A 10455-nucleotide genomic window follows, 5' to 3' on the forward strand; every position below is an offset into this window, starting at 1 on the left:
TCCAGTTCAGGCAATGTTCAGACAATTTTATGAGTGCCATAAATGAACAAAAATTCTTGAAATATCTCTTCTAGGTTAAGAAAGAATGTGTATTTTTCTTTCAAGGCAAGACTATAAGATCATTTAAACAAGACTGTTAAACATACTCAATATACTGCTAACTAGCTTTTGTATTATTAATTTGAAAATAGAGCTTTATTGCAAAGTTAGACACTTGGAGAAAAAAGAAAGAGCATATAATATTACAGACTTAGAAACAAATATCATTAGCTTGAATGGATATTCATAAAATTCATATTTGATTATTTCAAAACACATGAAAAACAGAACATTGACTACATTGACCGTTTCACATACTTTCAGTTCTCACATAAAAATCAGGGTAGTATTTACGATATGCATAGGCCTTTATTGATGAACAGATAGTGGAGTGAACGGACATAGTTCTGGCGTGCTCTTGACTTTTACTTCCCCGGAATTCACATACACCTTACTTTTTCACATCTCTACCGAGAATGTTGTCTGAACGTGACAAGGAAAAAAGAGACTTCCATCTTCGAAAACAAACTGGAAATAAATCACGCTCAAAAACCAAGCCAAATGAAATCGAAACTGAAGAAGTGTGATTGGGGAGTCTTCTCATGATGAATTGCCAGATCCCTCGGTGCCGACCAAGGAACCCAGCATTCCTAGCGGCTCCGCCCAACAAACTGCGCAGAACCAGAGCGACTCGTCCATACGGGAGCTTATGTCCATGATGACTGATCTGAAAGAAACTATCACAACAAAAATGGACACTGTCCTTTCGGAAGTGGTTTCCTTTAAGAGAGACCTAGCCGAAGTCAAAAAGAACATTGCAGAAATGGAGCACAGCGTAGCTGACACCTCGGACAGGATCGCCAAAGTTGAAGATAGTAAGTTGCCCAACCTGAGAAAAGAAATAGACAAAGTACGATATGATATTGTGAAGGAAACACCCTCGATCTTCTTTGATTAAATTAATTTTTTTAAAATCCCCCCCCCCCCCGATTCATTTCCAAATTCTACAGCATTAAGAGATATGTAAGTGCGTTCTGAGTGAGTGTACATACACACGGTACGACGAAAGGTCAAGGTGACCTTGTTTTTTCTACAATGTTACTCTGTAGTGTACAGTGTATACATAGCCATGTATTGCATACGTACGGTGTGCGAAGACGGTACTTCACCCCATAAAAGTGACCTGATTTTTCTTAATTTCGAGTGACAGACTGCAATCCGTTCTTGAACTCATAGATCATACAGAGGCCTGTTGTTTAAAAATGAGAGCAGAGTACAGTCTTCCACGAGAAGACGAGAATTCATGTGATGTTCATGTGACAGCCATACAGGTTATTCCATATGTGGGACTGGTATCTAGGCAGTATTATGATCGAGAGCTACGCCAAATGTGAAATCCATATTCATACGTGCTATAATAAATTGAATGGGTTGTAGTTGTTTCTCACAACAATTATGATTACTAAGCAAGATATTTCCAGGATAAATACTAGTTTTTGTTATTTCAACACCAGATTCCCCATGACAGATTTGAATCTCCCACAGTACAAGTTTGATGCGTGCGCAATTTATTCCCCATAAATATTTATTAGTTCGTGGGTGTCGTATTACATAACACTGAACCAACGATAATTACAGATCGGTCCGAGGGTATATAAAGGGGTCGTCTGAACAAGAAAATTTGTCTTGTCGAGAGATAAGGCGTACAGCAAGAGCAGAAGAAAGAAGAAGAAAACAGATAGCCTCTAACCTAAACAGATAAACAGTTTCCCCTACAGTTAGTGAACCCCCATTCGACAAGAGTAGAAAATGTCCTCATATATTTTGTTGTTAGGATTATAGATCCTATTTATTGTCAGTGCATATAAATACAGATAAGATATAAGATACCATGTATTTGATTTTGCAGTCAGAATTACAACAAGAAACTCTGCTAAATCTTTCATGGAATATTTTGATTGAGTGATGAAGAGATAAAATTTGTGGAATATTTTGTGGTCTATTTCTGTGTATTTTGTACAGAAGTTGATAGATGACAGTATGTAAAAATATAGAAAGTCAACAGAAATGATTAAGTGATAAGAAGTCTCGTATTTTGGTACATACAGACTGTATATAAATTTATTGGGAATTCTCTCTTGTTTTCGTTTGTAGGGCTTTACACCAAACATTTCATAGATCGCAAATTAAATAGTCATGACAGTCACTTACGTGCTGCGTTCAGCAGTGACGTAATGGGTACATGTATGTTAGGTCAAGCGTACATCCGTCGCTTATGCAACAACCCAGAGATATGTGGTTATTATGTGATAGAAACTTTGGTACATCCCATTGCATTATGCAACAACCATGCAGTTATGTTATTGTTATTAAGTGTACACACCGCTGCTCTATGCAACAACCAGAAATGTGTATTGTCATGTGATAGAATTCTAGAGAGGATATTCTGTCGGTATAAATTGCAGAAATTTCAGTCATGAGTGATTATTATCAATATATCAGTGACGGAAACATTGAGGATGTTTTATAGGAATATGTGAGGTTGTCCGTTGCTATGTGATTGAGTTAGTTGGAGTTAGTTGTTAGTTGTGATACTTTCTCTGTTATTATTAGTTTTAGTTTTTTAGTTTACTTAATTCTTTGTTTAAATTGAATGTAAGACTAACTTGCTTGTCTAAATTACTGATTTTTCCAGATTGTGAGAGAGGCTTCTCTTCAATGAAGAGAATAAAAAGAGACGACCGTGCCCGGCTGACCCAAGAACGATGCGTGCGCAATTTATTCCCCATAAATATTTAGTAGTTCGCGGGTGTCGTACTACATAATACTGAACCAATGGTACTTACAGATCGGCCCGAGGGTACGTTGTATATAAAGGGTTCGTCTGAACAAGAAAATTTGTCTTGTCGAGAGATAAGGCGTACAGCTAGAGCAGAAGAAAGAAGAAGAAAACAGATAGCCTCTAACCTAAACAGATAAACAGTTTCCCCTACAGTTAGTGAACCCCCATTCAACGTGAGTAGAAAATGTCATCATCTATTTTGTTGTTAGGATTAGAGATCCTATTTATTGTCAGTGCATATAAATACAGATAAGATATAAGATACATGTGGTTAATGTGATAGAAACTTTGGTACATCCTATTGCATTATGCAACAACCATGCAGTTATGTTATTGTTATTAAGTGTACACACCGCTGCTCTATGCAACAACCAGAAATGTGTATTGTCATGTGATAGAATTCTAGAGAGGATATTCTGTCGGTATAAATTGCAGAAATTTCAGTCATGAGTGATTATTATCAATATATCAGTGACGGAAACATTGAGGATGATGTTTTATAGGAATATGTGAGGTTGTCCGTTGCTATGTGATTGAGTTAGTTGGAGTTAGTAGTTAGTTGTGATACTTTCTTTGTTATTATTAGTTTTAGTTTTTTAGTTTACTTAATTCTTTGTTTAAATTGAATGTAAGACTAACTTGCTTATTTAAATTAGTGATTTTTCCAGATTGTGAGAGAGGTTTCTCTTCAATGAAGAGAATCAAAAGAGACGACCGTGCCCAGCTGACCCAAGAACGATGCGTGAGCAATTTACTCCCCATAAATATTTAATTTTTCGCGGGTGTCGTATTACATAACACTGAACCAGTGGTAATTTTGGATCGGCCCGAGGGTATATAAAGGTGTCGTCTGAACAAGAAAATTTGTCTTGTCGAGAGATAAGGCGTACAGCTAGAGCAGAAGAAAGAAGAAGAAAACAGATAGCCTCTAACCTAAACAGATAAACAGTTTCCCCTACAGTTAGTGAACCCCCATTCAACGTGAGTAGAAAATGTCCTCATCTATTTTGTTGTTAGGATTAGAGATCCTATCTATTGTCAGTGCATATAAATACAGATAAGATATAAGATACATGTGGTTAATGTGATAGAAACTTTGGTACATCCCATTGCATTATGCAACAACCATGCAGTTATGTTATTGTTATTAAGTGTACACACCGCTGCTCTATGCAACAACCAGAAATGTGTATTGTCATGTGATAGAATTCTAGAGAGGATATTCTGTCGGTATAAATTGCAGAAATTTCAGTCATGAGTGGTTATTATCAATATATCAGCGACGGAAACATTGAGGATGATGTTTTATAGGAATATGTGAGGTTGTCCGTTGCTATGTGATTGAGTTAGTTGGAGTTAGTAGTTAGTTGTGATACTTTCTTTGTTATTATTAGTTTTAGTTTTTTAGTTTACTTAATTCTTTGTTTAAATTGAATGTAAGACTAACTTGCTTATTTAAATTACTGATTTTTCCAAATTGTGAGAGAGGCTTCTCTTCAATGAAGAGAATCAAAAGAGACGACCGTGCCCAGCTGACCCAAGAACGATGCGTGCGCAATTTATTCCCCATAAATATTTAATTCTTCGCGGGTGTCGTATTACATAACACTGAACCAGTGGTAATTTTGGATCGGCCCGAGGGTATATAAAGGGGTCGTCTGAACAAGAAAATTTGTCTTGTCGAGAGATAAGGCGTACAGCTAGAGCAGAAGAAAGAAGAAGAAAACAGATAGCCTCTAAACAGATAAAGAGTTTGAATTGCTTCCCATTCCCCCTACAGTCAGTGAACCCCCATTCAACGTGAGTAGAAAAGGTCCTCATATATTTTGTTGTTAGGGTTATAGATCCTATTCATTGTCTGTGCATATAAATACAGATAAGATATAAGATACCATGTATTTGATTTTGCAGTCAGAATTATGACAAGAAACTCTGCTAAATCTTTCATGGAATATTTTGATTGAGTGATGAAGAGATAAAATTTGTGGAATATTTTGTGGTCTATTTCTGTGTATTTTGCAAAGAAGTTGATAGATGACAGTATGTAAAAATATAGAAAGTCAACAGATGATTAAGTCATGAGAAGTCTCGTATTTTGGTACATTTATAAATTTATTGGGAATTCTCCTTCTTTTCTTTTGTAGGGCTTTACACCAAACATTTCATAGATTGCAAATTAAATAGCCATGACGGTCACTTACGTGCTGCGTTCAGCAGTGACGTAGTTAGTACGTTAGGTCAAGCGTACATCCCATTGCATTATGCAACAAATAGATCACACATATTATCGTAATATCATAGCATTTTAGAGTACACATCTGCTAGACAAACGAATCAAATATGTTATTGTCAGTGAGAATTTAAGCGTACACACCGTCGCTTATGCAACAACCCAGAGATATGTGGTTAATGTGAAAGAAACTTTGGTACATCCCATTGCATTATGCAACAACCATGCAGTTATGTTATTGTTATTAAGTGTACACACCATCATAACATCTCTGTCGAAAGTATTTTGAAGACAAGAATGAGAAAGCGAGAAAGAAAAAAAAACTGACCAATCAGAATACATGGTCGTAAGCAAACATTTCAGTGGTACAGACGCCAACAGGTATATAAACATCTTCCTCCAACAAGAACCAAGAAAATCTCGACTCCGACTAAAACTATGGTAAAGTTATCTATTCAACAATGACGAACTCTTGTTCAATTTCATAAGCAAGGTCTAACAACAACACAAATTCTAAGGGAAATTGAGAAGCTTGGCTTTAAAACTTCACGAACCACCGTCTTAGCAACAATACAAAATTTCAAACAGACTAATACGCTGGCAGACAAAGCCCGATCAGGCCGTCCACCCGCTTTTAAGAAAGAGCATAAACGTTTCCTCAACAACAAACGGCTTGAAAATAGGGAGTTAACTGCTCCCAAACTAACACAATTCGTAAATGAACAATTCGGAACAAGCTTTTCCACTGGAACAATAATCCACGCACGGCTCCATCTTGGTTGGGTTGCCACCAGAACTCATTACGGACAATTAATTCGTCAAGTGAACAAGGCAGGCTTGTTTGGCTTTCGCAATAAATGTGCTAGAAAATAGAGACAATTTTAGAGACGCGATTTTCACTGATGAGTCATCGTTTCAGCTTGAAAACGTTGGGACTTTTCAGTTCAGACTAAAAACAGAACAACTGAAGAAGAAGGGGAAGCCCAACATCCCACCAGACATTCATGCATGGGGAGGAATAAGCAGGCGCGGTGCCACGAAACTGTTGATATTTGATGGCATTATGAAGACGGATTTTTTTATCAACGATATCCCAGCATACACTCTGCTCCCCTTCATATGGGAGAAATACCACAACGCACCGTGTCGGCTTGTGCAAGACAACGACCCGAAGCATGCGAGCCGAGCTGCCAGGTCATTTTTGATGATTCCTCATATGCATCCAGTTCTTCTGATTTATCAAATTATACACCCGAAAGCACTTCTGAAGAAGACAATTCCTCAAGGATCGATGATGAGGAGTGGACCAGTCCCACTAGTCCAAATTCGTTTGGGGAGGGAACATCCACCCAGAAGCGAAGGAAAAAGTATGTATCAATACATTGGTTTTGTTTTGTGACTATTATACATGACGTTTGACAGTAGTTGTTGATTAATTAGGAGTTGATTTGTCTTAAGATTACAAAGAATGAAGTAGAAATAACCATTTAGGCCTACATGTACTTTCATCTTCAGAGTTTGTATTTGTAGTGATTTTCACGTAAGAAAGTTTCTGTCATGATGCATTCTTCCGACAAGTTAGAATAAATGATCTTAGATATTTTACATTGTTAGTGAAATGAAAATATTAAATGAGAATGTTACTCATCTTTCTCATCAACATTATCATCATGATTGATAAATATACTTATACCATACAATATTTGTAAATAGATTTTCTTGTCTCGTATAATTTTTCAGGGTACAGCGGAAGAAGAGTGCCAAAGCACTGAAGCGGACATACTCAGGCAAAGTGAAGACATCCCAACTCCCAGGTGAGATGTCTGGACACTTTCCTTTGTTTATGACAATCACCTATCTTTTTACTGCTCTTGAAATTAGAGGTTGTCCAAAGAGTTTAGCTCTCTGTGCTTTATGTACTACTGTCTTTCTCAACACTAGGATACGACAAGACTTTCATTTTGTTGCATCATTTCAGAAAATTCAAATCATACGATGATGAAGATTCCAGCCTGCACAACCCTCCTCCTTTTGCCCATGAACACTGCACTGGTCCACAACTTCCTGCAAACACAAGGCAGCAGATCCAGAAATTTTTGACAGCTCTAGATTTTTTCAAATTGTATTTTACTTTGTCCATTGTCCAACAGATCTCTGACTTTACAAATATGTATGCCGATGCCCATAAAGATGAGGAGAGCGCATATACTTGGAGAGACATTACGCCTGAAGAATTTTACCAGTACTTGGGTCTCGTCATCTTTATGGGCATTGTGCGGTTATCAAATGTCCAGAACTATTGGTCAACAAGTCCCTTGTATAATTTTCCCCTCCCACATTCTACTATGTCCTTCAAAAGATTTCAGACCATCAATGCCTTTCTACATATTGTTGATCCCACATCAGACTCTGATAGAAGAAACAAACTCCGGAAGGTTGAATTTCTAACTACCCAATTCAAAACTGTATGTTAAGAACTCTACATCCCCCGAAAACATGTTTGTATTGATGAAAGGATGGTAAAGTCCAAAAGCCAATCTGGGATTAGACAGTACATAAAGAACAAGCCTGTGATAATTTGGTATAAAGATTTAGGTAATGGCAGAGTCACAGTCAGGGTACACTGTAGACTTCGACATGTACATAGGGGGAAAAGGAAAGGGGAAGGGTTAAAAAATGAATGCAGAAAAGGGCTTGGGTACCAAGCTGTGATGAAGTTGTGTGAATCCCTCAAAAAGGATGGATATCACATTTATTTTGACAACTTTTTCACCACCGGTCCACTTCTTGAAGATCTGTCTAAAAAGAGGGTTTTTGGCCTGTGGGACTATGTAAAAAGGGAGATTAGGTTATCCAGCAGACTTCAAAGGTTCATACAAATAATGGAACAAAAAAGCCAAAAAAGGGGATATGAGGTGGTACAGGAAGGGGAAAAGCTTGTGGTACAGTGGAAAGACAAAAGAGTAGTTACTATAATGACAACAATACATAATGCTAACAGTTCGGATACTGTGAACAGGAATGTTAGAGTAGGGGAAAAATGGGGAAAAATTGAAGCAAGGCGTCCACATGCAGTTCGGAATTACAATAAATACATGGAATGAGTAGATTGGTCTGACCAACTGTTGGGAAAATTTCACTGTCTATGGAAAGTGAATCGGTGGTGGAAAACAATATTTTTTCACCTTATTGATGTTGCAATTGTAAATTCATTTATTATGTTTCGGGCGTGTGCAATAAAATACAACATCACAGCTTTGACACAAAAAAAAAATAATTTGGTCACCTTGCTTTCAGAGAAGAATTAGTTGAACAGTTAACACAGAAAATTGCAGTGCAAGAAGATGACACAATTTGAATCCACCAATACCAGCTTGATAGTAGATTTGTAAAAGAAACTGCAAGTGGTGCTAAATGACAGAAAAAAAAAAATGATGAAGGGAAAGGAAAGGAACGCAATGTTCAGTCATTTTGCAAAGTATGTGATGTTCATTTTTGCCATTCCTCGAAAAGAGATTGCATGAGATTGTCCCATGAATTTGATAATAGGCATATCCTCAATCACATACTGTCAGGAAAATAATCAAATTTGCTATTACATGTACTTTACACTCTCATAGAGGTACATGTCTTTTTTCTTGAAGTGCATGGTTGTTGTATTCTACAAAAGCGATCAACTTTTGTATTTATATTGCATGTATATGTGACTTCAATATGTGTTTACCTTTTTTATGAATTTTTTGCATGAATTCCTTGTTCATACATGTCATAATGCTGTCTCATGTGCTTCCTACTGTCAAATGAAATTTGCATGGTGTATCTATCACCTAATCACTGATGTACTAACTGTAATGTTCTTGTGTTCTGTGTTTCATTCCATTACAGGAGCCCTTTTGTTCCTACAGTCCAGTCTACCGACCCATGCATGATTCCTCTTCCAAATATATATCCTTTGCATAAATAAATCACTTATGAATGTTCAATGTAAAATATGCAAGGTTATGTTGTCATACTGTTACTCTTGTGAATATTTCAGAGGAGCATCAAACTCTGTTACATCTCCAGACTTATGTTAGTAGTTTTTGTTGCATGAGATGTGACACAGACTGGTGTGTTGTAAACTATGCCGCCTTTTCTGACAGATGTACCAATTGCAGATGAGCTTCTTGTAATACAAGCTGTACTACTGTGTTTTATTGTACTGGATCCCAAATCTGTCAATTACATACAGGTGTGGCATTCACTTTGTAAGTAAAAGTGTGGATATTGTCAATTATATACAACCCATATCAGTGTAGCAATGCCTGACTAAGTTATTTTCTAATACAGTGTAGATATACTCACACGTATGTGATTTTTTGTTTATAAATGGTAATGAATGTAGATTGAATGATTTTTAGTTCTGTTCATGATGTATCAAAAGTGACTGAGAAATATTGGAATAAATATAAGGTCACCTTCAAAATTCTGTTTCTGTATTACATTTCTTGATGTTGTTATCTTCAGTTGAAGTGAGAGTGATATCGATTTGCAGTGGAATAGGTGATTCATACTAAATTTTTGCTTTTCATCTAAAAATATGGAAAACCATGAAATATCAGCTGAAAATTTGGTCTCTGACTTCCTCAATAATCAAGGAATCATAAAATAACTGTTTTATTTCCAAACAACCCAGTCATTGTGTAATTTTACAGGATTTTCTAAATTTCTTATGTATTTTATTGTTTTATCTCATGAATATTAATGAGGTTGATGTCATGTGAACTTTAAATGACCTTTAGAGCTCATTAACATATAGAATATCTAATTAGCTTCAATATGATATATATAACATATACATGTAGCCAACAATACATATGACACAATCATTTGAATGCAAAATACAACAAAGAGGACCAAAAGTGCAGTATTTATGAGGGTTAAATTTAAATCTTGGAAATTAATACAGCTGCAACTACGTGTTCAATTTTTATACACCTGGTTTTCATTTCGTGAAAGGCTTGAGAAATACTTTTCACTCATAAGACACAATCATTAGAGACGTTTCCATCATGAGACACTCTCAAGAGAAATTTTAATGGATTTTACTTCTCTTAGCCTCTTAAAGGTATATATGAGTAATATTGGCCATTCTGATATTTATGTCAAGTCTTTTATGTGATACATGTAGTTTCATGAAGGAGACCCCAGAGTGTAATGTTCTGTACCCCAACAATACTTCATTTCTGTCTTCTTTTCTACATTATTGTAGAGGGGATACGCGCCAACAAAGGCATGAGAGACACCTCAGAGAGAGAGATCGCACTCTGGGCTGGTCGCTGGTTCACTAATGCTCGAGATCGCA

Source organism: Diadema antillarum, unplaced genomic scaffold, assembly GCF_040938485.1.
Source record: "Diadema antillarum isolate AM-2024a unplaced genomic scaffold, OU_Dant_1.0 seq00000704_RagTag, whole genome shotgun sequence".
In the NCBI taxonomy this organism is placed as follows: Eukaryota; Metazoa; Echinodermata; class Echinoidea; order Diadematoida; family Diadematidae; genus Diadema; species Diadema antillarum.